Source organism: Cygnus olor, chromosome 6 (genome assembly GCF_009769625.2).
Source record: "Cygnus olor isolate bCygOlo1 chromosome 6, bCygOlo1.pri.v2, whole genome shotgun sequence".
In the NCBI taxonomy this organism is placed as follows: Eukaryota; Metazoa; Chordata; class Aves; order Anseriformes; family Anatidae; genus Cygnus; species Cygnus olor.
Window position 1 is genome coordinate 2,877,759 of NC_049174.1, and position 27,806 is coordinate 2,905,564.

Here is a 27,806-nt window from a genome sequence, read left to right on the forward strand (position 1 = left end):
ATAGGATATACTCATAATATCACATCCTCCTTTATTTCTTTCTTCCCCCAACAATATTTATCCTCTTCCAGATGTTCACACAGAATATGGTTATGCTTAAATCTGGTTGTGCACTGGGCTAATCTCTTGACTATAGATTTTTATGATACATGGCACTGGGACAGAATTACCAGATGTGCATGTATCAAAGAACACAAATTAATATGTCATCTGTTTGATTAGAGTGTGGGGACCAGGGTTACTCAATACTTCCATACTGCAGCTGGGTAGGAGCAAGTCTGGAAAACTGAAAGCTGCAGAACTAAGTGGAAGAAAAAATATCATTGCTGGAGCATTGCAATAAACTTCAGTGTGCTTCTTGCACTGTCAAGACAGTTCAAGGTTGTCTGAATTTTGCGAAGAGTATAAACGAAAAGGTTAATTACTATGTCAAGAATGGTAATTTATATTGGGACATAAGACTGCAGAGACATGCACTGTCCATCTGAAGAGCTATGCCTATTGGACATAGGGGTGCATGATAAATAATGCATGATTTAACTTAGGGAGAAAAACAAAAAAAGCAAGGAGAGACTCATAGTACAGGTCATATGGAGAGGTGTGCCAAATGCCCTAATCATAGGGTTAGCACAATCAGAGGAATAAGGGTAACAATAAATAAAGTATTTGGGGAATGAGAGGTTGCCCCTTTAGCCCAGAGCCAACCAGTAAGCTTTGAGCTGCTGGAAATATGGACACAAATATTTTTCCACTTTTAAGGACCATGTCTTTTAACATTTTATCCAAGGCAGTTCTTATCTGGACAGAGGATTCTGCATATGTTTTGGATGTCATGGTAGAGGTGGAAATCCTGTACTGATGCATTCAGTGTAATTAAGAACCACAGATTCTTTCTGCAGAGCATACTAATAAATGTGTTCTTACATATAGGATTGTAAATAAAAGCTGTGATTTGAGATTTAATCCCATAGCTATATTGGTAACTCCTACCTGTGTAACAGTCACTGCAATGCTGATCTTGTTGCAACAGCAGAACACAGTTTTTGCTCTGTGGCAGGGCACTGTGAAACTTTTTTCTTACTTTGAGTAATTAATAAAATATTACAGATGTAGAAATCCTAATTCTCAGGCAATACTGTTTTCAGTTTAAAGCAGGAAAGTGAACTCAGATAACCATCTGAATGTGGCGTGGACAGTTGATTTCATATGTTAGAGCTCCTACAGTGTTAAAACAATTCAGAGAATACATTAATGCTCCAGTCACATGACCCTTTTGCACAGAAGTAATTCTATCTCTTTTTGATGCTGCGTAAAGGCTAGATTTATTTATTCATTTTTCAACTGACAATGTTTTCTGATCTTTGAATGCTGGACTTCAGCATGTGATAGTGGACTGATAATTATTTTCAAACTGAAGAGGTCAAAATGCTTATGTGTATTATGATACTAGCTGCAAACCGCAGATTAAAAAAAAAAAAAGCTTTTGTCTTGGAATGAGTTGGTGTGTTTTGCAAAGGAAGAACATTATACAATAACTGCTCATTTCAGAAGTAATTAACCTTCTTATGCCATTTGCATTATTAATGTACTAGAATTATCATAATGTCCTAATGTATCTGAATTTCTATTAATGTTTTCTCTGCTAAATAAATAAAAGTGAATCAAGTAAAGAGATGACATTTGTTTTAATTGTTCATCAGGATTCTTTTTTTTTCCCCTCATTCAAAGCCCTGATAGTTTGTTAAATAGAAACTCTTAAATGGATGGCATTTCATGATAGGTTTTGAACCTAATTATATCAAATGTCATAGCATTATTTATTTAAAAGGCTTTTCGAGATTACTGAACAAAGGAAAACATGTGTTTTCCTTTTAAAATGTTTACATTTATCTGGTCTTTTAATTTCTGTTCAGCACGTTCAAAAGTGGCTTTGAACAAGCTTACTTCTAGAATGCTTAAAAGCGTGTCCTTTAAAGGTGGTTAGTCTTGTAACTATGTTCAGTTTCTTTGATGAAAAGATCTCTTAGACCTGGGATCTGAGTACCACTGTGCTTATTCTGAAAACTTTGGTATGGTTTGCAAGTCTTGATTAGAATGAATGTCACAAAAGAAGTTATGACCACAGTAGTCTATGGAATTCAACGGGTTTGTCTTTAATTAGAAGACTCCAGCTGAATAGAAAAATCTAGACTTTCTGTAAAGCATGTATACCGTGGAGGGAAGAAACACATTCTCAGTATATTAGTATGTTCATTGACTATAACCTGGGACTTCTACAGCTTTGTAGAGTATCAAGAGGGTGGGAGAAGACCCTAAGGACTTCTGCGCATGTAGAAATAGCAAGACTGCTGCATCAACAGAATTGTGTGACAGGAGCAAGTAGAAGTAGATCTGATTTAATTGTCTTTTGTTCCAAAGTATTTGAATTACTCTCTCAAGAATTGAGGTATTCAACTATGATTTAAGAAAAACTAGGAAAAAATGAGAGAAATTATGATTCAATTTTTTAATCTATTTTCCAGAGATTTTAACTTAAAACAGGAAGTATTTTGTTATAAGAAGCTAAACTTAATGATTGAAAAACTACTGAAAATACAATGCAAAAATTGTTTTAAAAACAACAACAAAAAAAAAAGAAAGCAATATTGATTTAAATTAATTTTTCTATAGAAAATAACAGTGGATTAGTGATATAATCACTGTCCATTGAAGACAATGATAAAGACTTCACCTAGCTCTACTGGCACTACCTAATGTGTAATTTCTTATGAATCCCTGGGGTTTTCACAGGAGGTAAGCAAAGAGAATTCAGGTGTTTTTAATCATTCTATAATGTCTGGCTCTGAATTTCCCTCTGGAAAAGCTCAATTAACTCTAAAACATAGAAGCACTGCTTTTAACTTTTTTTTTTCTTTTTCCTTTTTTTTTTTTTTTTTTTAATGTGGGTTTCTTGTACCATTAGAGAAGCATTTTACTGCATGACCAGACTTCTCTTTTGGACACCGTGGCATTTAATGAACCCTGGACAATATGTCTGACTTAAACAAAAACCCCAACAAATTGTGAGGCTTCCATCTTCAGATCTATTAGACTATTAGAGTTCAATCCAGCTCATTTTTTATTTATTGTTTTATCCCCAGAGTATCTTTGGAGAGCAAGTCACTAACTGATTTTTCTCAGATTCTTTGTCAAATTCACACATTAAAATCTGAGAAGTTTCACTGATTCATACTTAGTTAAGTCACCCTTTCAGAATGATATGTGTTATGCCACTGTAGACCAATGCAGTTGTGGTAAGCTACAAACATTTAATGGTGACAGCTGGACAAAATAATGCATTTTTTTCTTAATATTTTATGAGTCCTTGCTTGCTTTGAGATCTGAATGCTTGCTTTATTTCTCAAACTAGAGATTGTAAAAAGCGTGTTTGAGATCATATTTTTCAGCATTTTTAGTTTGTGCAGAATATTTAACTTGCTACTGAGAAATACAACTCGGACAGGCTCGCAGCTGTAGGGAACCTAACAGAGAAATGGACATGGAGGTGTATGTTTAACTTTTAGTTTTAACATTAATGATAAGAAGTAAGTCAAATAGAATTCAGATGTCCAATCTGTTACATTGCTGAAAGTATTTTAACCATAGTAGGTGTATGCATCAGAACATTTTATTTTTAAAATTCTGAGTATTTCCATTTTTAGTTGGCATGCTGCATAAAAGTTATTTTTTATACAATTCTCTAGTCCTTCAAATTTTGAGCAAATGTTACACCCCAAAAGATCCGAACGAGAAAAACTGATGCTTTTTGTTGCCAGGTTTGAGTTCTGGGAAAAAGATGCCAGGATTCTTAAATAACCTCAGATACCCTTTGCCTTTCAGCTCTAAACACTTGCATATAAAAATGTTGAACTTTTCACCAGGGGAGAGGTTCTCTTTCCAGCTCTGTCTCATAACTCTGTTGTGGTTGGGTGATAATAGGGCTGGCATATTTCTAAAATACAATTCAAAGCTACACATGTTGACAGCCATCATAACAGTCATTGGTATCAGTTTAAATCTCTGGTTAGGAACAAACAAATTGTTGGGGGCTGGGGGGGATGTTATTTGAACTCTTGTTAATTATTGCTTAAAGGGTTCTGCAAAGATCAGTGATTGTTTCCCTGCTTTCTTCCCAAACTTCTCCAGTAACCTTTTAATTTCATACCTTTACCCTTTTACAGATCACACCAGAACCAAATGTCTGCTCTATGCTTAGAACAGCTGTTCTTATAGTATTTTTACCTCATCTATAACAAGATGACAATTATCTTCTAAAACAATTATTAATTAGCCTGCATGTGTTGCAAGTAGCCTACAGGTCTGTTCTTCAATATACTGCTAGCTTTACAGGCAGACTTTAGAGTGTCTAGGGTTAAAGATAATTTATATATCATGGTAGTCTGAATGGATGTAAATTGAGTTTAGCCACTTACTGCTGCATTCTGTAGGTTAGTATTGAGAGAACATAGAGGAATAATGGCACTTTACACTTCCCCCTACTCTTCTTGAAGAAGAAATAATATCTGCAGGGAGAAAGCAATGGTTGGGGTATCCCAAAGCCTGCTGATCTCAAAGGATATACCAAACATTTGTTAAAGGATGCATGCTTTGCTAATTTATGAAGATGACCAGGGACCACTAAAATGTACACTTAATTATGCATCATTCCTGCTGCCTTGACCTCTTACCCACAATTCTGGATCTAGCTTCAAGCTGCCTGTGACAATTTGTCCAACCTTTTGTAGGGCTAGCTTTACAGTTTAAAGATGTCAACAGAGAAATAGAGAGAGGCAGGAAATATATCTCTTTGTGAACAGGCCAGTAGTCAATATATCTGACCGATACACTTGTGACCACGGCATAATTCTGCAGAACATTTGATGTTGGGTTTGTTAGACCTCCAATGGAGAGAGCCATAGGAAAAGAACTTGCAGGCTTTTTTTTGCCTCCTGTGCTTGTGCCCTTTCTCCTTCAAAGCAGACTGGCAACTGGAGAAGAACATAAAGAATCTGAGATTTTTATTTTATATTTCTCCAGTCATGACTGCAATGGCAAATGCTTGGACTTAAATATTTTTTTTTTATATTTTGATGGCAGCTATCATAAGAACAAAAGGCTAAAATATCACATTAAAAGAGAGAACTGAAGAACTGACCGTGTCCTGAACTTTAAAAACACCCCAGTTCTTTAGATTGCCTGAAAACATTTCAGACCCTTCCAACACCATTCATAAATCCCAACATCTCCACTTATCTATAAGGTAAATGAAACTGCTTCTTAACTTACTATATCACATCATTTTCTTTCCCTGAAATCCAATTATTTTCAGATTTACAATGAGCAAAGTAGCTGTGTAATATCTGAAACATTACAAGTATTTCTAAATAACAGTTTTCTAAGGGTTGTAGATAACAATGTTATTTCTGACTTAGCAGACCTGAGATGGGAGTTCTAAGAACTCATATCAGAATACTTTTAGATCAACATTTTTAATTCTGAACCTTATGTGCAGATAGACTGTCTTTCAGAATCAGGACTTTTGAGAATTATTATAAAAGGGGTAACATGAATGACGAATAAAAGAAACAGTACAGAATAAAGCCAAACAATTTTTGTTTGGTTGAATTCTTTTTTTCAATAATAAATAAGGTGAAATCTCCATAATCTGGGATGCCTGTTGTTAATGAAAGACCTGAGGTAGATTATATTTTTGAAGAACTTGAATAGCAGGGCACTTAGTCAACACATACCACTTTAGGATTTAAATTATCAAGGATGAAACAATGAGGATTATTTTCGCACTGGAGTTTATCATCACACCAGTAGTATGAAATGTATACTTTAAAGGTAAAAGCACTACTAATGAAACGTTGATATCATTCTGATTCATTAGGGATGACTACAGTTGTCACTAAGGAACCTTCCATTATATTCTGGGCATTAGAGCTTTTTGTTTGTTTGTTTGTTTGTTTTTTCCTGCTTTATACAGATCTGTTTATTACTCCCCAGTTTTCTCCCTACTCTAAATCTGAATGGATTCCATGCCATCCTCTTCCATTTTCACACATCCAAATAAGTTTTGTCAAAGACTGTAGCAGGACAAACATAAAATTGAACTTCAGTTGAATCCCAAGTTTTGTCCATGAAGACTCAAGTGAAAGAGCATTGCTTTAGGAGCGTTATAAGTGTCTTTTAGTCAAATTGAGAAAAAAGACATACATGTGTTATCTATCAATCTAATAGTATTTAGCCTAATCTAATTTAGGAAAAGATAGAATGCCGAAGAAAGAAAGGACATCTCCATTGATTCTGAATCTCCAGGAAGCATTGATTTAGAAAAATATGTAATTTTCTGTCATCAGATTTGGGGATAAAGGTCTGAACCATTCTTTGTAAATCACTGTAGGTGTATTACTTTATGAATTGCAATTGTTTGCTTAAAAACAGATGGTGCTCTGAGATTTCCAGAAGGTGTAACGTGAATCTAAAATATTTATTTTCCTTGTACAGATAAACTAGGCTAGTATATCTGAAAGGCACTCTTTCTATTCCAGTTTCAAGAGTGAGAACATCACATATTTGTTATGGGTTTGTGCAGGCTTACTGTTCAGTGACAGAGATGTTCTTGCTTCTCATTCTCAAAATAAAGATAATGAGGGTAGAAAACTGTAAAAGGATGATTCCTTTCTTTCACCCCCTGGCAGATCCATATATTTCAAGATACCTGCTTACTGAGACATGAAGATACCCCTCAGAATATGCAGAAAGGTTTGACAGTTTGTTTTTCCTAAGCAGAGCAGCAGAATAAAGAAAATGGCTAATTAAATGTGGATTTCTTGACCAGACCACTCATCCCTTGTTGTCTTCAGGGAATGCCTGTAGAATTGGTAGATTTAGCATGTTTATGCTGCAGGACTATGGAACCAGCATTTTCCTGTCAATAGCAATAAGTCAGTAACTTTGTCTGCCAGCTACTGTAGCAAAGCTGTACCAAAGGGGAGAGGACATTGAAAGTGTAGTCTCCAGAGTCTGAATCATTTCATATTATTTGTTTGTGTTGTTCTTGGCCATCCTAAGGAGTTTTATTTCAGTCCCTAAAGAGGTGGGTTGGGGTAACCAGCAACCTCTCCTCCCCAAATAAACGTTCTGTTCTATGAATAATGTGACTTAAAATATCAGGAAAAAAAGGTTGTTTTTTTATTCACTTCATTTTTTACATTATGGACACGAGCTGCATTTGGGAACATAGCTTTGAATTTATGGTAGTGAAATTAAAGCTGTCATGTTTTAAATGTGTGCAGATCTCTGAGCTGATGGATTGCTAACATATTTGCATATAATGAATATGAGATTACATAGATAATGCTAAGTATTTCCAGTTCTAGGCTGATAGTTCTTCCCACTCTATTCTTCACTTTTCTTGTCTCTCTTCCTATGGAGAGTAAAAAATAGTGTTTTTGTTGTTGTTGTTGTTCGTTTTTTTTTTTTTTTTTAAACAGACAAAAAACCAACAAACCCTCACATTTCCATGTGATGGTTCAGAATAAAGGGAACATTAACTTTTAAATATTACTCTTAAGTTATTTTCTGTTTTCCTCAAAGGGAAGAATGAAATTCTACTCCAATAGTGCATAACATTTTCTACCTTGTATGCAATGGGAGAAGAAATGGCCCAGAAGTCATCAAACTTTTTCTTTGACAGTCTATTAAGCTTCATTTCCTGTTTGAAATCTTAGCTAATTGTGTAATTTATAAAAAAAAAAAAAAAAAAAGAGGTAAACTAAAGTTTGACTACCATACGCTAAAGAAGCTTTGTTTCTTTCATGCTTTTAATATCACGTGGTGATATAATATAAGTTATGTGTTTGCAAGAAAAAGATGGCTAAACCTTTATTTTGCTTGCCAATGCACTGTATTTTAGGCCTGCCAGGAGATATTTTGATTGCTTTGAACAAATATGAACAATTTAAACTACGGGTTTCCTATTTGCTTGTGGTCCCCATTTTCTGGTCTGTTACTTTTTTGGCAATGTTCAGCAGCATCCCACAGGCGAGAACAGCACTGGTGTTTCTCAGCAATGTTTCTGTTGGTTTAGTGCTGCTCTGTAGCTTCCTTCCATGCACTGACAAATATTGTCAGGTCAGCTTCAAAGCTGAGTCAGACTGATTTTGTGATCTATAAATCAGGTACAGATTTTCACCACCTTAGGAAGTTCTGTCTGGAAAGCTGATTGGATGGATGGCTGTTCAACGGAAGACTGACATAGCTCACACAACAGAAGGAGAAAAGAGCTGACTCCTGACAATGTATCTTTCTGCTAAATGATCTTTTGCTAAAGTGAACTATACACAAGAGAATTGTTTCAATTTCTGTCCACATTAGACTTTCTGTGCATAGGTTACTTGCAATTGTAATGAGGATGTCTGTTTATCTTAGCTCTCATACCATAGCTCTCTGTTATCCCATTACATATTTCCACTGATTCCAAACGGTGCTTGTTGTGAGCCCTCAAATGTTAAACATGTTTCTGACATGTTGTAACATAGCTACCCTCAAGAGCTGAGACAGTCTGAGCATTTCAGTATCTCAGATGATCAGAGACTTTATTTTTGCAGAGATATTCAATAAGAACGGTGTTGAAAATCACTCATCCTTAGTACAGCAACAGCATTTTACTGACAGTGTATAAACAGATACGACACAGGCTCAAACCATTTTGAAAATACTTGTGGTCTGAATGTTTGAGCTCAGAGGGGATCAGTAATGAGGTACTTTATAAAGGAGAGGCAAACAAACACGCTACACATTTGCGTTCTTCCCCTAGCTATTGATCGTGTGGATTTTTCAAGTGTGCACTAAAAATTATTTTCTGCTGACTCATAACTGCTGTCACACAACATTAACTAACCAAACCTGGCAAGCAGCTATTATATGGAGGTGGGGGCACAAATAAATTTGTACCAGTTCTGTCAGAGGAATTCCTTACAAATATAGCACTGCACTTATTTTTTCAGACTAGCTAGACTGCCACAGAATGGAAGGAATAGAGGTCAAGGTGCTTCTCTTTTTTTTTTTTTTTTTGGCTACCATTCTTTTTCTTTTCTTTTTGCTTTCTTCTATCCTTTTGTCTCACCACAAATCAATATGGAATGAGATTGGCTTGCTGGACAGCAAGCTGGTACCTGATGAAAACAAATTGAATGAGATTGGATAGCAAAAAATTGAATGAAATCTTACATGGAGAAAATAGTTAAAGGATATTAACCATGTTGTTAGACCTCCTCAAAGAAAACATTTGAAAAAATCTTCATGGCTTTCAGTATCCAGCAAGTTACTCAGTAAAATATAGAGGATTATTTTTAAAAACAAATACTATAGAAAAAATATTATTTTGCCTTTGCATTATATAAAAGCATACAATTGTTAGTGGTGGAACAGCATTTACTGCATTCAGCTTCTACATTAAAAGAGTTGTCATATTCATGTCATAAATAAAACACCCACCTACTCAGCCTTAAATACCCACAGGCCCACTTTTCAGTGACTGATGACGTGCTCTATCTGCGTGACTACACTAAAGTGAGGTTTATTGTGTGTCATAATAATGCATATCAAAGATGTATATCATGAAAGCATAAAGGGATCTGTGATGTGTATCGTTCTCTGCAGTATTCCCAAGCCTGAGGGATTAGTTGATGTAAACTGTGCAGGGTCTACACCGTTTGTGGATGAGTTAGTGAAAAGACAGCACAAATGAGAGCATCCAATATGAAATAGAGAAAAATGATTCAAGGCTATACTGACTTGCAAAATGAACTGTGCCAGTTTGCACTGTTGTAAGTTCTTCTTTCCTTTATGGAATTTCTTTCTTCCCTGATAACGAATTTTCTGAATGACAGACTCATGCTTGCATAGCAAAAAGCTAACATTTGTATCGCCCAGTTTGACCTCCACTCTATCACTGGCCATTTATGTTTCACCTAGCCATTTTGAGAACTTCTTTAAACATATTTTCTTCATCTTGTCTCAAATCTATATTATTTGTTTAAATAATTTAACTGTGGAGACAGGGGGATTAAAAAATGACCATCACAGCTGGTGTTCTTTAACGTGCTTGGAAACAACTACTGAATGAAGCAAGCTGCTGAGCTGGATGTCCTGCCAAATAACCCCAAACACTGAGTAGGTGAGCTGGGTCCTCAGCAGAAGATAAGCATTAAAATGTTCATGTATTATTCACAACTCCAGAATATTCCAAATCTGAAAATTTGTAGTTAGCCTCTTCTCACAGAATTCCTGTGTCATGAGCTAGATGCGATTTAAACATTTTAGAGGCAATTTATCCATCACTTATGGTGATTTAAGCAGAATTCTTTACAGCTCTACCACAGATTTCTAAAATATATAAACAGTGTTTAATCCATGAGGCCATTTGTAAAGAAAAAAATAATTTGTTCAATAAACAAAAAATCACTTACTCATTATTTATAAAAGTCATCCTAATTTCATAGAACAATGACAGTAAAATCAGCACAATGTGCTCCTATTTACAATGGAATTTTTATAAACCCTTTTCCTGCTAAGTCATATATGATGGGATTTTTAGCTGTTTCACCAGAACTTGTAGAATGCAGGCTGCTCAGAATAGCGAGTGACTTCCTCCTAATTCAGTAAGCTGTTCAACCATAGAGCATTGACAACTGCCTTTGTGAAATCCACTATGAATTGACTTGTGAAAGTCAATTAGAATTCAGTGTTTGGTTAGAGATTCTTATGCACACAACATGCATACGCCAAGTCAGTCAGATTCTCTCAACACAGACGCGTGTAGATTTATTTTACCTGCAATTTGTTTATTTACCCTATCGTGGAGTGAAATCCTTGCAATGGTTAATCCATTGTCCTTCAGCACTAGGGGTGGTTTACTCAGCCCTCTGCTGCTGTTTTTCATCAGCAAGCAGAATTCCTGCCTATAGATAATTGTATCACAATGTGCAGTAAATCCATAGTGGCAGAAGTAGTCTAGACCCAGCTCAGTACTTCTATTTTCCTTCTTACTGAGCAATGAAGAATTGATTCCTCCACCCCTCGTTACCACCAGTCCTTCGAAGTCAGATATTGCCAATCCACGTCAAACTGGCTGGAGGCTTTTAGGGGCACACAATGATCACAACACAGCTGCCACAGGTTTCGTCAATGCAAGCAGAGCGTATAAGGATTTTTGTTGTATGATAAGTAGTTTAACTATCACAGTGTAGAGCACAAAAAAAAAAAAAAAAAAAAAAAAAAAAGAAGTGACAATCTAGATTGTCTTAGATAAGAGAAAAAAAAAAAGATGGATTGCATCATTCAGCTATCATGAGGCCAGAAAATTAAAAATAAGCAAACAATAATACAAACTGATTCCAAGCATTTCTTTTCAGGATATGTGCTTAACAAGCTGTGAGACTATATGTTTTCAGGCTATTCAAGCCTTGTTTTATTCTCTAGACTGCTCTGTAGCTCTGTTTCCCTGCTCCTTCTGTTTCTTCGATCCCATTTTTCCCTTCAGCATGGCAGATGAAATTGTTTGCAGCATGCTTTGAAGTCACTACTGTCACAAACCTTGTTTCTTTTGCTTTTGCACTTTGGAAATAGAAATGTGGCCCTTTCCACCACTATTACCAAACAAAATCAGCCAACTGTTTCTGACTGGTGTCCCCAGCTGCTTGGTGCTGGGGAGCAGCAAAGGCAACCTCCCAGCCAGGGCCATGTTACCACCTGGCCTGGGAGCGTGGCCAGCAGGCACCTCTGCTGGGGACAGGCCCTGGTCTGGATCATACTGCCTGGTCTGCTAACTAGTGACTGGGAGAAGACTTCTTCCAGTGCCACAGTAGTACTTCTGAAAGTGTACCGCAGCCAAATTTTTACTAAATGTAGGGTTTAATACTTTCACTAATATACTAATGATATTTTTGAAAAATCCTTCTTTTTCTGGTGTCCCCACCTCCTTTTGAGTCTGGCTCAGAATGCAGTTAGAAATGCTGAATTATATATTTTAGTAAGATCTCAATACATGATACCTAGCCACAGTAATATGAATTGTGTTCTCTTGATACAGAGCCTGATTTTGTATAGCCTCCATTACGGTGCAGATACTTTTCATTTCTACTGTGTTGATACTCTTGTCAATATCTCTCTTAATTTTCTCTGATGCTCTTCACACAGAAAAGCTTTTCTTGTGTCTTTGATTTACCTCTACAAACTGTCGTACATGACTTCAGGTGACTGAATTTGCCCTATTTCTCCCTTTATTTTCTGAGAAGAAAACTTCAACATTACAAGCATTTAACACATAAAAACAAAACAAAACAAAAACACAAGATTTCCACGTAACAGAAGTATGAGTAAACAATGCTGCTGCCCATTCTGCTCTCCTTTTACGGAATCACTTTTTAAAATGCCTGAGGCTAGAGGGGACCTCTGGAGAGAGCTGGCCCAACTCCTGCTGCACCAAGGCCACCCAGAACAGGGGTGCCCAGGACCATGTTCAGGCAGCTTCAGAAGATCTCCAAGGAGGAGACTGTACGACCTCTGAGCAGCCTGTGCCAGGGCTCAGTCACCTGCACAACAAAGGATTGCAGCCTTACTTGTCAGTATTACAAATAAATGAGCACATTTCTGGCCAGTATGTTGTTGCTCTCTGGGCAGTAATATTATGCTTTAACTAACAAAAAAAATGAGCATTTATTCACATAGCTACACAAAAGTGTCAGTTTATTACTTTCACAATGGAAATCGCAAAACCTAATATAGAAAGTGAAGAAATCTGGGTATATGTACCATGCTTGTGTCTGATTGTGTCTCTGCTGTCTTGTAGCCACCACCACTGCCAATAAAATTCAAAGGATAAATTGCAAGATGGTAGATAATAACATTCATCTAGCTCATCAAGCATCTTCATATGGAATTTGGTTTCCTTTTTTTTTTAAAAAAAAAAAAAGTCTTCCCCAGGTGTGTAGGAACCACGTATCATTTTTATAGATAAAAATCTTTTGGGGAGGAAGCTGTCTAGAGGCAGAATTTCAGTTATATACTCTAGTGCACATTCATATTTGTTAGGTGCTTAAGTGCAGCTCTGTATCTCGTGTCATTATTTTGAATGTATGGGCACCACAGTGCAGAAGCAGAGCTGGTGCAAAGGAAGCATTTATACCTTGTGCAAGTGTTCCTGTGTGGCAAATGTACAGTCTCAAGGTCACAGCTTCATTCAGTGGGTTGAGAAGGAGTCTGGCTACTGATCCTGGACAAGCAGGACTAGATTTTAAGAAGGTTTTTGCTATGCTCACGGTTATCTCAGAGATAGAGAAGTAGGCTGGCTTGCAGAAGAGGAATAAGACGGGTAAATTTCTCCTCTTTTACTTCTCAGCAAAACCAACCAACCAAACAAAAAAGCAAACCAAAACAACAAAAAACTACCATCACAACTCATAGACTAAAGGAATTTAAGAAGAAAACTCTAATTCTAGAAATTGTTTCTTCAAGCATGTGCTGTGCCCTGGGACAGAGAGGACCTGATTAGGAGTGTGGGGTGCTAGCTGGAGGTGACAAAAGGAGATGAGGGGCAGCTAGGGCTGGCTGGTCCTGGGAGTGTGGGGTGCATCTTATTAACAGGCTTTTTGAGGAGTCTGTAGCTGTCAGCTCTTCTAATCTGTTAAGTGAAGGTTTTAAGAGGCATGGATATTGGTACTACTTGTTTTCCTCCTGGAGAAGGTAGAGAAGTTGCAGAAGAGTATTGAGCTGTCCTTACCTGGGAGGCAATGCACTTCCATGCCTGTCTCAGGCACTGGCTGTATAACCTGGAGCCACTCTAGTGCTGGTGTGGCTGGAATAACTGCAGTGCAGTGTTAACAGCCACAGGAAAACAGAGCTGTACTTGCTGCTGCCCTTTGCTGTGTATGGAAAGTAGCAGGTAGGAGCATCAGTGATCTGTTGTGTTTGAATTTATTAGTGTTTAAGGTTATACTAAGTATTGGGCATGTGCTGAGATGCAATTTGTAATTGTTCTTCTTCCCAAAAATATATATAAATGCCATTAACCTGTCCCCTGTGTATTTTTTCTAACTTCCTAATTTACTGCAGTGGTTTTACAGGGTCCTTTTATTATTACAATGCCTAAGTGTAGGGGGAGAAGTTATATCTCGTTCTTTGGTAATGAAACCACTCTCTGTAGTCTGGTGACAGCTGAATCAGCTTCTCTTCTTATATAGGAATATATTTTTGTTATGATGGCTTCCACCCACCCCCACCCCATTCTTTTCTTTCTCTTTTTTTTTTGGCAAGCTTTTCTCAGGTGCTTCTTTTAGTAGGAAAGGAACATGCAGCTGAAAGCATAAAACTCAGAATAGATGTGACCTTTAATCAATATTTCCTTCTTCCTATTTCCTAAAAATGTTTTTTCCTGGACGCTGCATGCTGCCACTTTCTTGATGCTCTCTGGCTGCCTTGAATGCTGCTGGCTACGAAGGGAGTCCCTGATATGTCTGTAGCTCTCTCTTCAGGTGTGGAGTGCTGGAGAGGAGGTGAGTCTGGGGATGGAGACCTGGAAGCTGTTCCAGGAAGTGAATCTTATTGGATTTATGAGAAGTGGAATGAAGGCATGCAAGTCAGGATGGTGAACTCGAATATGCAAGTCATTTTCCCTCATCAGCTTACAAAGATTATAATCCCCTCTTATCTGTCTTTGAATCCTTTATCCTTGCCACACTTCTTTGCCATGCTTCCTATTGTCATCTTCCAATTTTTCTTCCTGTCTTCCATGTTCATAGTCTTTCTGTAACTTAATATCTCTTCTACTAGTTTAAAATTATTTGGAAAAGCTGTATAATTTCTCTTCCTGTTGTTCTTCTGCACTTCTGAATTGAAATATTCTCCAGGCTGTCAGGAGCCCGCACCTGCCTTGGATAGGGAGATGCCCACCTGTTAATTAACATCAGCATCTCACTTGGTGCAGGTTGTTAATGCCTGTGGAGGTGGGAAGTCCTCTGGTTGCCTGGCTGAGGGCTTGGGGATGTGAAACTTGGAGGTACTATGGTGAGAGAATGGGTAGGGAGGGAGCATAAGTCTTTCAGCCAGGGGTGTGTGTGGGGGGGCGTGTTTAACTGGCCTAGGTGCTGGTGGAAACACCAAGAGCTCTTGCCTCTGACCTCCCTTGTGCTCTGCACTGTTGCCAAGTAACTGTCACCACCTGCAGGTGTCCTAACAACTGAAACATCTAGCCCTTAGCTGCTGGTGTGCATCTTCAGGACACCTTTCAACCACAAGCTTTCACCTTCCCGAGTTGCATTTGAGGTTCTAATGCTACAGAAAACAGGACTTGTCCCAACTAAAATTCATTCCTTTTGATTTTTTTTTGTTTGATTACAAACCTAGTTATTTAACAAAAAGCCTGGATAGTCTGATTGTAATGTTAAAGCTTGCAAAAGCTTGAATTTAAAAAGTGTATGGTGTCTCAGGAAGAAATGTGTTCCTTTGAGAGTGTATCTCTGATGGAGATAAATGTTGGATTTGGAAAATGTTCTTCTGTTGGAAAATGTTGCATTTAGGACAGCAACTACATAGTCTTGTTTTATAGTTACATGTGCAGGTTTCATAAAAGATGTGATCAAGTGTATTTAATACAGTCTCCCCCTATTCTGTTTAGAAACTGTCTCAAAAACATCCAAGAGCAATTACTGTCCTCATGACCACAAGTAAGTACGTTGCTGCTGGTTAAGAGCAGAAACCCAAGGATGTAGCCCTGCTTAATACATCTTATGATCTGTAAAAGAAATTGTTCTTTGCTTTTCAGATGGCTAACTTGTCTCTTTACTTGGTGTTAAAAGACACTTTCAGGAGCATTTCCCTGCTGCTTCTCCATTGCTCTCCCCTTTAAAAAGACAGACACGGAGCATCTGTTTTGACAGAAACATTCTCCCTTGCATTTTTGAATCTACAGCTAATACTGTATTGTTCTAAAATTAGGCTTACAAAAATTTTGTAGTCCTTCTCATTTTACACTTTATGTTGGGGAGGGTGGGAAAGGTCTGGTAAGGTTTATTTCTTGTAGGCCTCTTAAATTTGCTGCCTCCTGTATTTGAGCCTGCAAAATCCTAAATCACAGTAACGGGATGCCTGGAATGGGCACTGGTGGAGAAGAAGAAAAATACAGCTGATAGAGGTAGTATCTGCTATTTCTAGTTCCTGACAGCCCAGGAGTTTTCTTTTCCTTATTACCCAAGGACCATTCTCATTGTTTCTTTCTTTTCTACTTGCAGCTATCAGTTCTGTGATGACTTAGAAACAAAAATACAAAGTAATGATATCCAGGCTGGATGGACATTACTAAAATTAGATAGCAATTTGACAGGAAACTCATCTGCATGATTGCCCTTCTCTGCAGTAGAAGATCGTAGTAGCATGATTGCAGTCATTTCTGTTGGTCAGTGTTGTTAGCATTAATGTAACTACCTATGGGGCAAGCCAGGCTTTAAGCAAGGTTTTCTCTGGAACTCAGAGAAACAAGAGAAGAAATAGTCTCCATGATATTTTGCTATAGCAGTTTCACATGCTATTGGTGGCATGCAACACAACCAGATTTCATATTTGTTTTTAGCTTGTGGTGCTATCTTCAGAGTTTGTTAGTTGAGAGCTGCCTCTATAGAAAGCTAACTTCTATTACTTCCCACTTAATCCTTCCTGTAAAATAAAAATCATCTTCCTATTCTCTTGCAGTTAATTGCTTAAGTACTTGCATTTTTATCTCTGATCTGAAGATTCACTGTCAAGTGATACTAAATAGACCTTAGCTCTGTTAATTCTGTAGTCAGGATACCTAAATGGTACGATAGCTATATATAAAAGAGCATATGTTTGGTTGGTGCTGTCTAGAACAAAGACAGTGTTCTTCTTTATAGAAAATACAGTTAAAATTGGTCATGGTGTTCACCCTTCCTGTCATTAAGCCAGCTGATCTAAATCTCTGTTCAGGAGGGATACTGCTCATAGGCTGATAAGGTGACAGTGCTTGTGTTTCTTTGGCTTTATCTAGAAGCCCTTAGCGAGCTCTGTATTTGAGCTAGAATTCGTGACATCTTCCAAGCTTTTTCTTTTATTTTTCTTTTCTTTCCTATTAAGAAAAGTTAATTGCTCAAGTCCTTGAAATGTTTACTTTTCATCATTGTGGAAGATACTGGGGGATGCACTCTTAATCCCTTAGGTAGTATTTGCTTTATTATTGCACTGTAGTGAGATGGGGTCACTCTGTGTTACAAGTAATAACAGAATATAAATTAAGGCAACAATAACTGCAAGAGCAGAAGATAAAAAATAAACTTGGGAATTAATCTAGTAATTGATGGGCATTTTATATATTTATAAAATGCTTGTGACTATGCTTAAATATACCTTTATTCTGATCAACCAAGAAAGTGTTTTCAAATATTAAGCATATATGATTCACCTGGGATGAAAAAAAAAAAAAAAAGGAAGAATTTCATGCTTTCAGTGATAAGGTTGAAAAACCTGAATGGACTACTAACTGTATCTTGCAGTGGCCATGAGATGGTTAATTAGAATGCAATAAAAGCACAAATGGTGGTCCAAACTAGGTGTTTCTGCGTAGTTCTTTAGTTTTCTTTCTGAACCATTCCATGTCCTCAGTAAATCTCTGGATCGTCTTCGTGGATATATCTGAATGACTGATCATAGGAAATGTCTCATGAGCTATCGCAACTTAGAAACTTGAGGTTATGAACTGATAACTCAAGTAGACTATGGTGAGTGTTCGACATGGTCTCTGGCAAACTCCAGTCACTGAAAGACAGCTCTTGAAACCCAATATTGCCTCTCAAAGGCACATTACAGGAGAATGAGGAACTAGCCCTGTCTCCAACAAGCTTGTTTCCTGGGTGTCATATTTGGTAGTTATTTTCTTCTGGTCTTACCGGTAACCAGGCCAATGACTTCTAATCGTTTTTGTTTTGTTGTTGTTTGAATGTATGGCCAGTTGTCCTGACAGATGGCTGCGACCTCGCTGTACTACCCTTAGTTCCTGCCAAGCTCAGCTTTATGGGAGCCTGAGCCATACGTGAATGCTGCTGTGTGTTGAAAGAAGTATTAACATGAAAGGAAAATGATCACAGATGAAAGCCTGATATATCATGATATACAAGTGTTTAATATAGTACTCTGAAGTCAAATATAACATTATCATTTAAGTACGTGCAAGGGAGCATATTCTACTTCTGCGGTATAAAAGCTTTGGGATTAAATTGATTTGAATAAATTAAAGGCAAATGCAGTCTGGGGTGATGTTATCATATTGAAACGCCTCGTATGCATTCTGCAGCAGATACTGTGTTGATGTTGACTGATAATTCTAGTAAAAGTTCCAAGATATAAGGACTTCTGGGAATCTTGGTTACATCTGGTAATCAGGGAAATGGTGTGTTTAAATATAAGCGAACTGTTAACAAGAGATTAGAATAATTTGCTGTAGAAACTTTTTTTCACTAAACTGGTAAATCAGATTGTTTAATCTTATAATTTAACAGCAATAGAAATCTGGAAAAGGGGAGATTGGAACCCATTTATTTAAATGGCTTACTTTGTAGCAGAATGCATCATCTTAGGGGCGTGATGTTAAATCTGCATCTAAAAGTCTGAATTTTCTCAGTAGCTTGTTCAGTTCATAATTTCCAAACTAAAACCTCTTCACAAAACACTGAATTGAACTGTTAAATTAGTTGCATCCCTAAATTCTTATCTGGAATGTTTCCTGTTTCCTTAGCAGAGGAAGGAGAGGGGAATGACTTTTGTATCTCTCTGAACATTGATTGCTTCCTTAATAACTAGCTGGATTGTTACAGATGACCATAGTAGCTATCTGAAAAGCAGAACTAGAAAGCCAAAAATATAAATCTTCTAACAATATTATTGTTACTGTCTCAAAGGAAGATTGAATACTTCAGTTAAAACACTGATACTATTTGTTTTTGAGTCAAACACTGAGCTTAGTTGCTGTTATGCTTGTTCTGTAAATAGATTATATTTTCTTTACAATAGATCAATGTTATTTGATAGCAGTTATTCCTTTCACTGTTTAACTTAATGTCTCCATTAGAGCTGACTGTATTCAGGAATCTCTCCCAAACTTTGCTTGGTTTATTAAACAGGTACTTTACATCTTCAGTCTAGATTCTTTCCTTTTACAGAATGGGTAGTCCTATTGACTTGAGTATATTGCTGTTTTTTGAAAGAGATCACTACATGGGGAATGAAATTAGTAGGGGGTGCTGGGGTGAATTTGGGTGAGACAACATGTGGCATCTTATTAAGCATCTATTAATTACTGCACTGGATGGGATTTGAAAGTGTAGAAACTACCAATGGATTACTCACATTCATTCATTAGTCAGTAGGTCTGAAATATTCTTACTAGCATTTGTCATCACAATGCTACAGGCAAAACTTTTGTTTTAACCAGTGTTTACATGCTTTATTTACTGTATAACTTTGAGTTATCAGTCCTGCCACTTCTAAAAATAGTAATGACATATTATGGTTTTAGGCTTATCCACTACTTAGAGTCACTATGAAAATGTGAAATGGTTGCATTCGTACTGACTATGCTATTATCTTATTTCCTTCCTCTAGCATACTATTTATGAAATACAGTAAAAATATTGTTCTTGTATTTGATAGGACTACTGTAGGAATCCTTCTTTCCTTGAAAATGCCTAGTTGTTAGTAATTTTAAAAATATACAATCTCCAAGCACTGTGCTACAGCATCACGCTCCATCAGCAGGAATATGTATTTGATTACTGCAGGTACAAACTGTGCTTCTGATAAAAGCCTTGGTGTCAATATTGTATCCTGAGGTTTGACTGTCTTGTACCACTCAAGCATAGAAGTGTAGAAGAAGTAGAGGGGGGGGGAAAAAAAGGAAACTCAAAAACATGTATAGGAGCAGAGGTAGAAAACTTTTTCTGATAGGGCAGGCTCATCATACTACATGTCTGACCTTCTTAGCTCTCTTTCACTTCCTAATTCTCTGTTAAGAGAATAACGGGCTACTGGGAGAAAGAAATAGAAAAGCACCAGACTCTGCCTCATCTTTGCCATATTCTTCTAGTGTAATGACTTATGGTACATTGGCATCAGCTGTTAGTTTTTTAGATTTAATTTGAAATAGCCATAACATAGGCAACCTCCGTCGGAATTAAACCTTTGTCTTATGATTATTTCTTGTAAGTCCTGTATAAACATATCAGGCTAAGAAAACTTGTGAAAATCCCTTTCCTAAAATGTTTTTTTATCTTTTTCCATTCCCTAGCTTTAACCAATGGAGTGTCAACTCAGCTGAGAAGAATATAAAGGATCTGCTCTTTCATGTACGGTAAGAGAAGAGCTCCCTCTCTAGAATAAATACACATCTGAACAGTGGCACGTAGAGGTATATTTTCTGTCACTGACAATGTCAAGGGTGTGAGTTGCTCATTTTATCTTCAGTAAGACTTATGAAGAGTTATGTCCTTTGGGGGAGTTACATTTGGTGAATATGTTATAGGTAAATGACAGGCTTTGAAATTGGGCTCATAAGGCTTAAGTTGTCAAGACTGTGCTCTTTGATTTGCTTTGTGTTCTTTTTGTTTTCATGATCTTTCTTTAGTTAAGCTATTTATCTTTATAAATATGGGTTTTCAATTTGTTTAACTATTTATCTGGACCATGAACATACTAGTAACCTCTACAACAGTGGTTGAAGCTTTAATCTGATTTATAAATCAAAAAATTAGCTACCTCTAATCTTTTCCATGTTTTCTTCTGGAATGTGAATTACATTGATTGAAAAAGTTTTCACTAGAGATGAAAACGAACATATTGCTGAACAATGGCAGATTATGAAAAGCATTAGTTAGTGCTTTATTAGAAACAGCTACAAATTTCAAAAGGCCAGGTGGCATAGTTATATTTTGAGACAGTGACTGCTTGCTTGTAGCTTCTACTCAGTTGGCACTTTTTGCTGTTTGGTGCATTCAGACTACAATGAATGGTACCACCAACAGAAGCTATTTGGCAGCAAGTCTAAAACATAATACTATTTTAAAATAACTCAGAAGTAAATAGTCCTTTATCCTTGTCACAGTGTTTGTTTCCTGCAAGCTGGAAAACCATAAACAACTTGAGGTAAGTGAAGCAAGTTTGGTTGTGAATGTAAATCTTACAGATGGCTTAGGAGCTGATCTTGTACAAATCAGGACACTGAGATCATTGAAGCTAAGAATTATTCTATTCCTCTTCTGACTTTTTCATAATAGATCTCAAATGAAATGTTAATGAATTATTAATTTTGGAAACTAGTACATTCTGACCTCTTCCTTCTTATCTCCTTCAGTATTGCCCTCATACAAAGACATCTGACTACAATCTGTTGGCTGTGTTTATTAATAATGACTTTTCTTGCTCTGTGCTGTTGTATTTCTCAATGTTGTCAAGTCTGGAAAAAGCTTTCAGTTGCTTCACTTCAGATTGTTTTCATGGACTCAGAAGCCTTGATTATGTTGGGTTATCCTTTGGCTTTACCAGGTTCAGATCAATGTTGGCTGGGAATATATATATATATATAGAGAGAGAGAGAGATTGCAAGTTTCAGACACTAATTTCTGTCTAAGTTTAATTTCTCTTTTTAAAGTACTTTCTTCCATGTTGTCAGCTAATTAGTATATCATGGTGGTTTGTTTTGTAAACTGAAGAAAGTGTTTCTCATCATATTCTCATCATATTCTCTCTATGCCTGGCAGACCATATTTATTTCAGATGTATCCAGTGATACCTTCATTTTTTTCTATATCTGAGACTTGGTCTCATTCTGCATAAGATAATACCTAGCATATGAATAGAGGATTTAAAGAATTATAGTAGAAATTAAATTATCAAACTTCTATGTACCAAGGTAAGAAATAATTAACCCAAATTTGCAAAAAATAAATCACTTAACAGCAATAATATTTCTCAAAACAATATTTGGCATCCTAAACACATTGATATGCACTGAAATAGGCAAGTGTGGGAAAATGGGCTCTTAAAGTCAGTCCTGATTTCAAAAAAAAAAAAAAAAAAAAAAAAGGTAGTCCTTAGGAAGGCAAATAATTAAGGGTTATGCTACCTTACCAACTTCACTTGGTGTTATAGCAAGTTGGGTTTTGTCATATGCCACAAGAAAAAAATTATTACTGAATTAATTCACTGCACAAAATAGTCCCCTAATATGAAGTGTTACAAACGCTTTCCTAGGTACTTATTGACCACTGCTAGTCAGTATCATTAATTGAACAGCAGCTCCCTTCTGCTGTTGTCTGAATCTATTCTTACTAATTTCACTAACACAGTATTTCTGGCCAAAAGAGTTGAGTAACAATTCTCTAAGATTAATCATCAATTAAGCCTGGAAAGTTGACATTACACAAACTGGTATATGCAGGTATTTAGGGCTGTGTAGTTACGACATAGCTTTGCTTAGCTGTGTGAAGGAGGCCTGTTTCTAGGCCATTTTAATGAAGCTCCTGAAAAGTTTGTCTGGCAGAGGATTATATGTTTTTATTTAATGTCTGTGACTGGACAGGAGAATGGAACAGACATTTTGCAAGCACGTAGAGATGGGTGGTGTTGTAAATACTTCAAGTTTCTGAAGGAATCCTCTTATATCAAACTGGATACTGCTCCCGTTTTTCCCAAAATCTCAGGAAGGCAAGTGATGCATCTCCAACATGACATTTTTACATTTAGATGTAAAAGGTCATTTATCTCTCTTCTCTCAGTAAGTGAAAATTTATTCACATGTCAAATCTTTCATGTCAGGGAGAATTCAGACTGTGGACTCAAAAGCTTTTCATGTCATGTTTCTAATTAGGTCTGTGACTCAGTCTAATGAATAATATATCAGGCTGCATATTAACATCTAATCCACCTAAATCATCAATTTATAGTAAACCTTGGCTGCAGCAACTTTATTAAAAAGTCAGAGGCTGCAACATTTTTCCGGTAGCTGTTGGAACTTCTGTAGTGTCTCTGCAAACTTACAAAGCAAATGATTAGTTTCATGTTGTAGTATTTGGGGGTGAGTGAATTTGATTAAAATCATAACAGATTTCTAAAAACGACTCTTAGGCACAAATTATTTTCATTTGTAATCTTGGGAGGAAACAATTTGTGCAGGTTCAGATGCAAGTCCTTTGTATGGTTAGAATAGATTGTGTTTTTATTTGTAAGAAACTGGTTTGGTTTATACCCGTGAGTGCTGCAACTAAAAGGTACCTGCTAATGCATGATTACAAGAGCTTTAATTGGAAATGAAATCACTTGTCACTTGACCTCGTTGGCTTAGGCCTCAGTTATGCAGCGTAGTTTGAAGGATTGTCCCAGTTCTCTTATCAATATGCTGGATGGGACTGTTGGGTACGTAGCTGGTATTTTGTTTGTGATCATGCTGACAGTCATTGTCAAACAGCTTCACTCAGTCATTTGGTGTTCATCACCAATTAGTCATTTGACAGCTATAATTTTTCAGTGCTCTGGACTGTAAATTATCTTTGCAAGTGTCTTTAAAATGTCTCAATTTCCCCACTGTTTGTTTTCTATCACCTAGTTCATGATAGGTTGCTGGCTCTGGCACATGCTTCCTTCCTACTTGGTTTTATAGACAGAATGATGTATTCCTGCTACTCCTTCCTTTCTGCCTTTTCCCTGCTGTTCTCATCCCTTCTCCAAAGAGTTGGGTTTACAGGAGGAGGCTTTAGTTGGTGTCTACTGTGTGTTTGTGTATCAGAGCAGGGAGAGAAAAATGGAACTTAACAGTTGCTGTTCTATACCTGGTTTTTCAGTCTTTCCAACTGTTATTCCATTGCCACATCTGTTGACTTTCACGCGGTCAGAGAGCCTTTGAAAATGATACAGCTTAGATGTAGCTTCTGTCAGACTGCATCAGAATAATCAGCTTGAAAAAGACAGGTACCATGTGCTCGACTCTTCGTGCATATGCATTCTCTCTGCTGCATACATGTTTCTTCTGAGGTTGTGATCCACTCTATTGTAAAATACTGCACTGGAGATCTGTTACAGTGAGAACACTTGTGACATATCCTTAAAATATGAGGATTTTAATCTTAGTGCGTGGTCATGACTGTTCAACTAAATCTAGACAAGTTACCAGATGTGATCTGATTGTGCCTGGGCAAATTTGTTAATGAGTATCTTGTATGGAAGTGTGAGGTGTTGAAATAAGTTTGCTTTTGTTTCAGACAGAGGGAAACCTGGCTTCCAGATAGGATGTGATAGCAAACATATAGCCAATATATGCTGAACTGATAAGTTTTGATGTAAGTAACTTGAGAATGGACTGTTAGCAAAAATTGGTGGAAAACTGTGATTAATATTTCCAAGATGACTTATCATAGAATCATAGAATATCCTGAGTTGGAAGGGACCCATAAGGATCATCGAGTCCAACTCTTGGCATCACACAGGTCTACCCAAAATTTTAGACCATGTGACTAAGTGCACAGTCCAATCGCTTCTTAAATTCAGACAGGCTTGGTGCAGTGACTACTTCACTGGGGAGCCTGTTCCAGTGTGCAACCACCCTCTCGGTGAAGAACCTCTTCCTGATGTCCAGCCTAAACCTCCCCTGCCTCAGCTTGACACCGTTCCCGCGGGTCCTATCACTGGTGATTACAGAAAATAGGTCAGCGCCTGCCTCTCCACTCTCCCTCATGAGGAAGCTGTAGACTATGATGAGGTCTCCCCTCAGCCTCTTCTCCAGGCTGAACAGGCCAAGTGACCTCAGCCGCTCCTCATACATAGTCCCCTCTAGGCCCTTCACCATCTTCATCGCCCTCCTCTGGACACTCTCCAACAGTTTTACATCCTTTTTGTCCTGTGGTACCCAGAACTGCACACAGTACTTGAGGTGAGGCCGCACCAGCGCAGAGTAGAGCGGGACAATCCCTTCCCTCGACCGACTAGCGATGCCATGCTTGATGCACCCCAGGATACGGTTGGCCCTCCTGGCTGCGAGGGCACACTGCTGGCTCATATTCAGCTTGCTACCAACCACAACCCCCAGATCCCTCTCTGCGGGGCTGCTCTCCAGCATCTCGTCGCCCAGTCTGTACGTATAGCCAGGGTTGCCCTGTGCCAGGTGCAGGACCCGGCACTTGCTCTTGTTAAACTTCATGTGGTTGGTGATCGCCCAGCTCTCCAGTCTGTCCAGATCTCTCTGCAAGGCCTTTCCACCCTCAGTCAAGTCTACAACTTCTCCAAGTTTGGTGTCGTCAGCAAACTTGCTCAAAACACTTTCTAGTCCTACATCCAAATCATTTATAAAAACATTGAAGAGGACTGGCCCTAAAACGGAGCCTTGGGGGACCCCACTCGTGACCATCCGCCAGCCAGATGTGGCCCCATTTACCACAACCCTTTGAGCACTACCCGTTAGCCAGTTGCTCACCCATTAGATGATGTTTTTGTTTAGTTGTATGCTGGACATTTTGTCCAGTAAGATCCTATGGGAAACTGTGTCAAAAGCTTTGCTGAAGTCCAAAAAGATCACATCAGCTGGTTTCCCTTGATCGACTAGATGGGTGATCTTTTCATAAAAGGAAATCAAATTTGTTAGGTAGGACCTACCCCTTGTAGGTCCTTATTAACTTGCTTTTTGAAATGCACAGAAAACTGAAACTACGCTCTTATGTGAAAGTAGTGAATGTGATGTCCATGTCATGGGTTGTTGCATATCAAAATGTCTATGGTACGTACAGACTTCTGTAGTTTTACCCAGCTGCGCAAGACCATGATAGTAAGCTGTAATAGCTTTTTAAGTATCTTTTAAGCATTTTTTTTGTCTGACTTAAACTTTCTGGACAGTGGCGTAGATCTCAAGGACTCATAAAAAGGGGAAGTGACTATTCCATAACATTCTGAAAGATCCCCTTAAAAGAGCAGTTATGTGTTTGTAATGTCAGGTTAGAAAAAGAAAGAACATGATTGCATAGACCTCATGGACTGTGCCTTCAGGATCAGAGCTTCAAGCTATAAAAGAAGAAGGGTGAGGCACTTCTAAATGCCTAATATATGCTTGTCACAAACTCCAAAAGTTAGAATATACAGGGTGCACATAAGAACACTAGTCTGCATGGGTTGGTGTTTGACCTCCAGTATATTACACTTCTCCTGGTCCTGTCAGTATTAGTAGTAAACCTGTTAGTGATAATTTTCTACATGTGAATCTGAGTGCTTTATATACCTAAAAGTAGCATGCTTGTTGTTCACCATCACTGAGAAGTCGCAATTAACTTAAAAGGGTTGTCCCTGCTCTTGAGGATAAAGTGCTGATAACAAAAAGATGCCAAAAAAAAAAAAAGTAATTAAAACTGTGGGGGAAAGAGACACATTTTTTCCTGCCTGTGTGCACACCTGTATGGACTTGGTACAACTTTTAAAATTTGCCTATAATAAGCTTCAAGTGTTAGACATTAGGCAGTACAAATTGAGCTAGGCAGTGAGCTGAAAGATTTGTTTATTCTAGCAATTAGAGATATTAATTTCATATAGATGCTACTTGTGATGAACTTGTGGAGTTCATCCTTTAACTCTTCAGCAGGTAGAATTTTCTCCAGTGGAAGTTTTGCATGGTTAGGGACTGTTTCCTGAGCCTTTTTATGTACTAATAAGAAAAACATGCATATTGTTAGCTTGCTGTGCTCTTAAACAAATGGGTGAATCAAGTTCATAGAGCTTAAGAAGACAAATTGCATTTCCAAGGTTGCCAGCAATTCTGCATAAACAGCTGGTGATTTAGTTGATCAATGGCAAAGAAAAGTATATCTGTTCTTGACTCCTATAAAAGGAACAGGATACACTGTCACATCTACTATTTAAATTAAAGACTGTGACAGTTGATTTTTTTTCTATTTCAATTATGTCTTAACTGCATCGTGTTATGAACTACATAGAATTAGCAAATACATTAGATAAGTGTGGTACCAAGCATGAAGGCTAACATCAGCTTATTTTGAAGCAGTGTTGATGACAACAAATAAGTACTTTGCCTCGCACGCTTTCCTAAAGCGACTCTGAATATACAGACTGAGAACTCCAATCTCATTCCATCTTATGTAGTTTCAGTTGTGATGTATTTTGCCTACATCTTGCTGATTTCTGTCTGCTTTTGTAAGCTGAGTTGATGTTTTACTTTGTTTTTACTTAGCAATCCATTTTCTTTCCACCTTTTTGATATATCTGGGCTGGGCTTTATGTTCTCATTCTTTTTCTGGAAGCTGTTTTAGTCTGTTCACTTAGAGTGGCTGATTTAAAGCAATTGAAAGATTAGGATAGTGGAGAACAGAGATGAATTGAAGTAGTTCATCTTTGTCAGAATAATCCTGTCTCTCACAGCTGTCCCCTCTGCTTTAAAAAAAAAAAAAAAAAAAAAAAAAAACTGGGCAGAAAGCTAAACTTCCAATACATAAAAAAATTGGGAAGAGGCAAAGTGAGTAAGTATCTTAAAGGTGGAGAAAAGAGTACACTTTGGATGGAGGTAAGAACATGAAAACACCCAATATTACATAGGGATCTGTAACAGATTATCAATTCACTCTGAACTGTTAGCAGACCCTGAAGCAAGAGAAAATTCTTAGGAATATATTTTTCAAGGGGTAGATATTGAAACTTTTTTAAAACTGAGGAAA

At 37.4% G+C, this 27,806-nt stretch overlaps 1 long non-coding RNA gene across 1 annotated transcript; it reads left to right on the top strand.

Annotated features, from left to right (window-relative positions):
• The first annotated feature begins 14,522 nt into the window (after window positions 1-14,522).
• LOC121071887 lies at window positions 14,523-21,250 on the top strand. The gene is made up of 3 exons (XR_005820839.1): window positions 14,523-14,579; window positions 20,396-20,458; window positions 21,209-21,250. It is a non-coding gene; the product is annotated as an uncharacterized LOC121071887 (long non-coding RNA).
• Window positions 21,251-27,806: the final 6,556 nt, after the last annotated feature.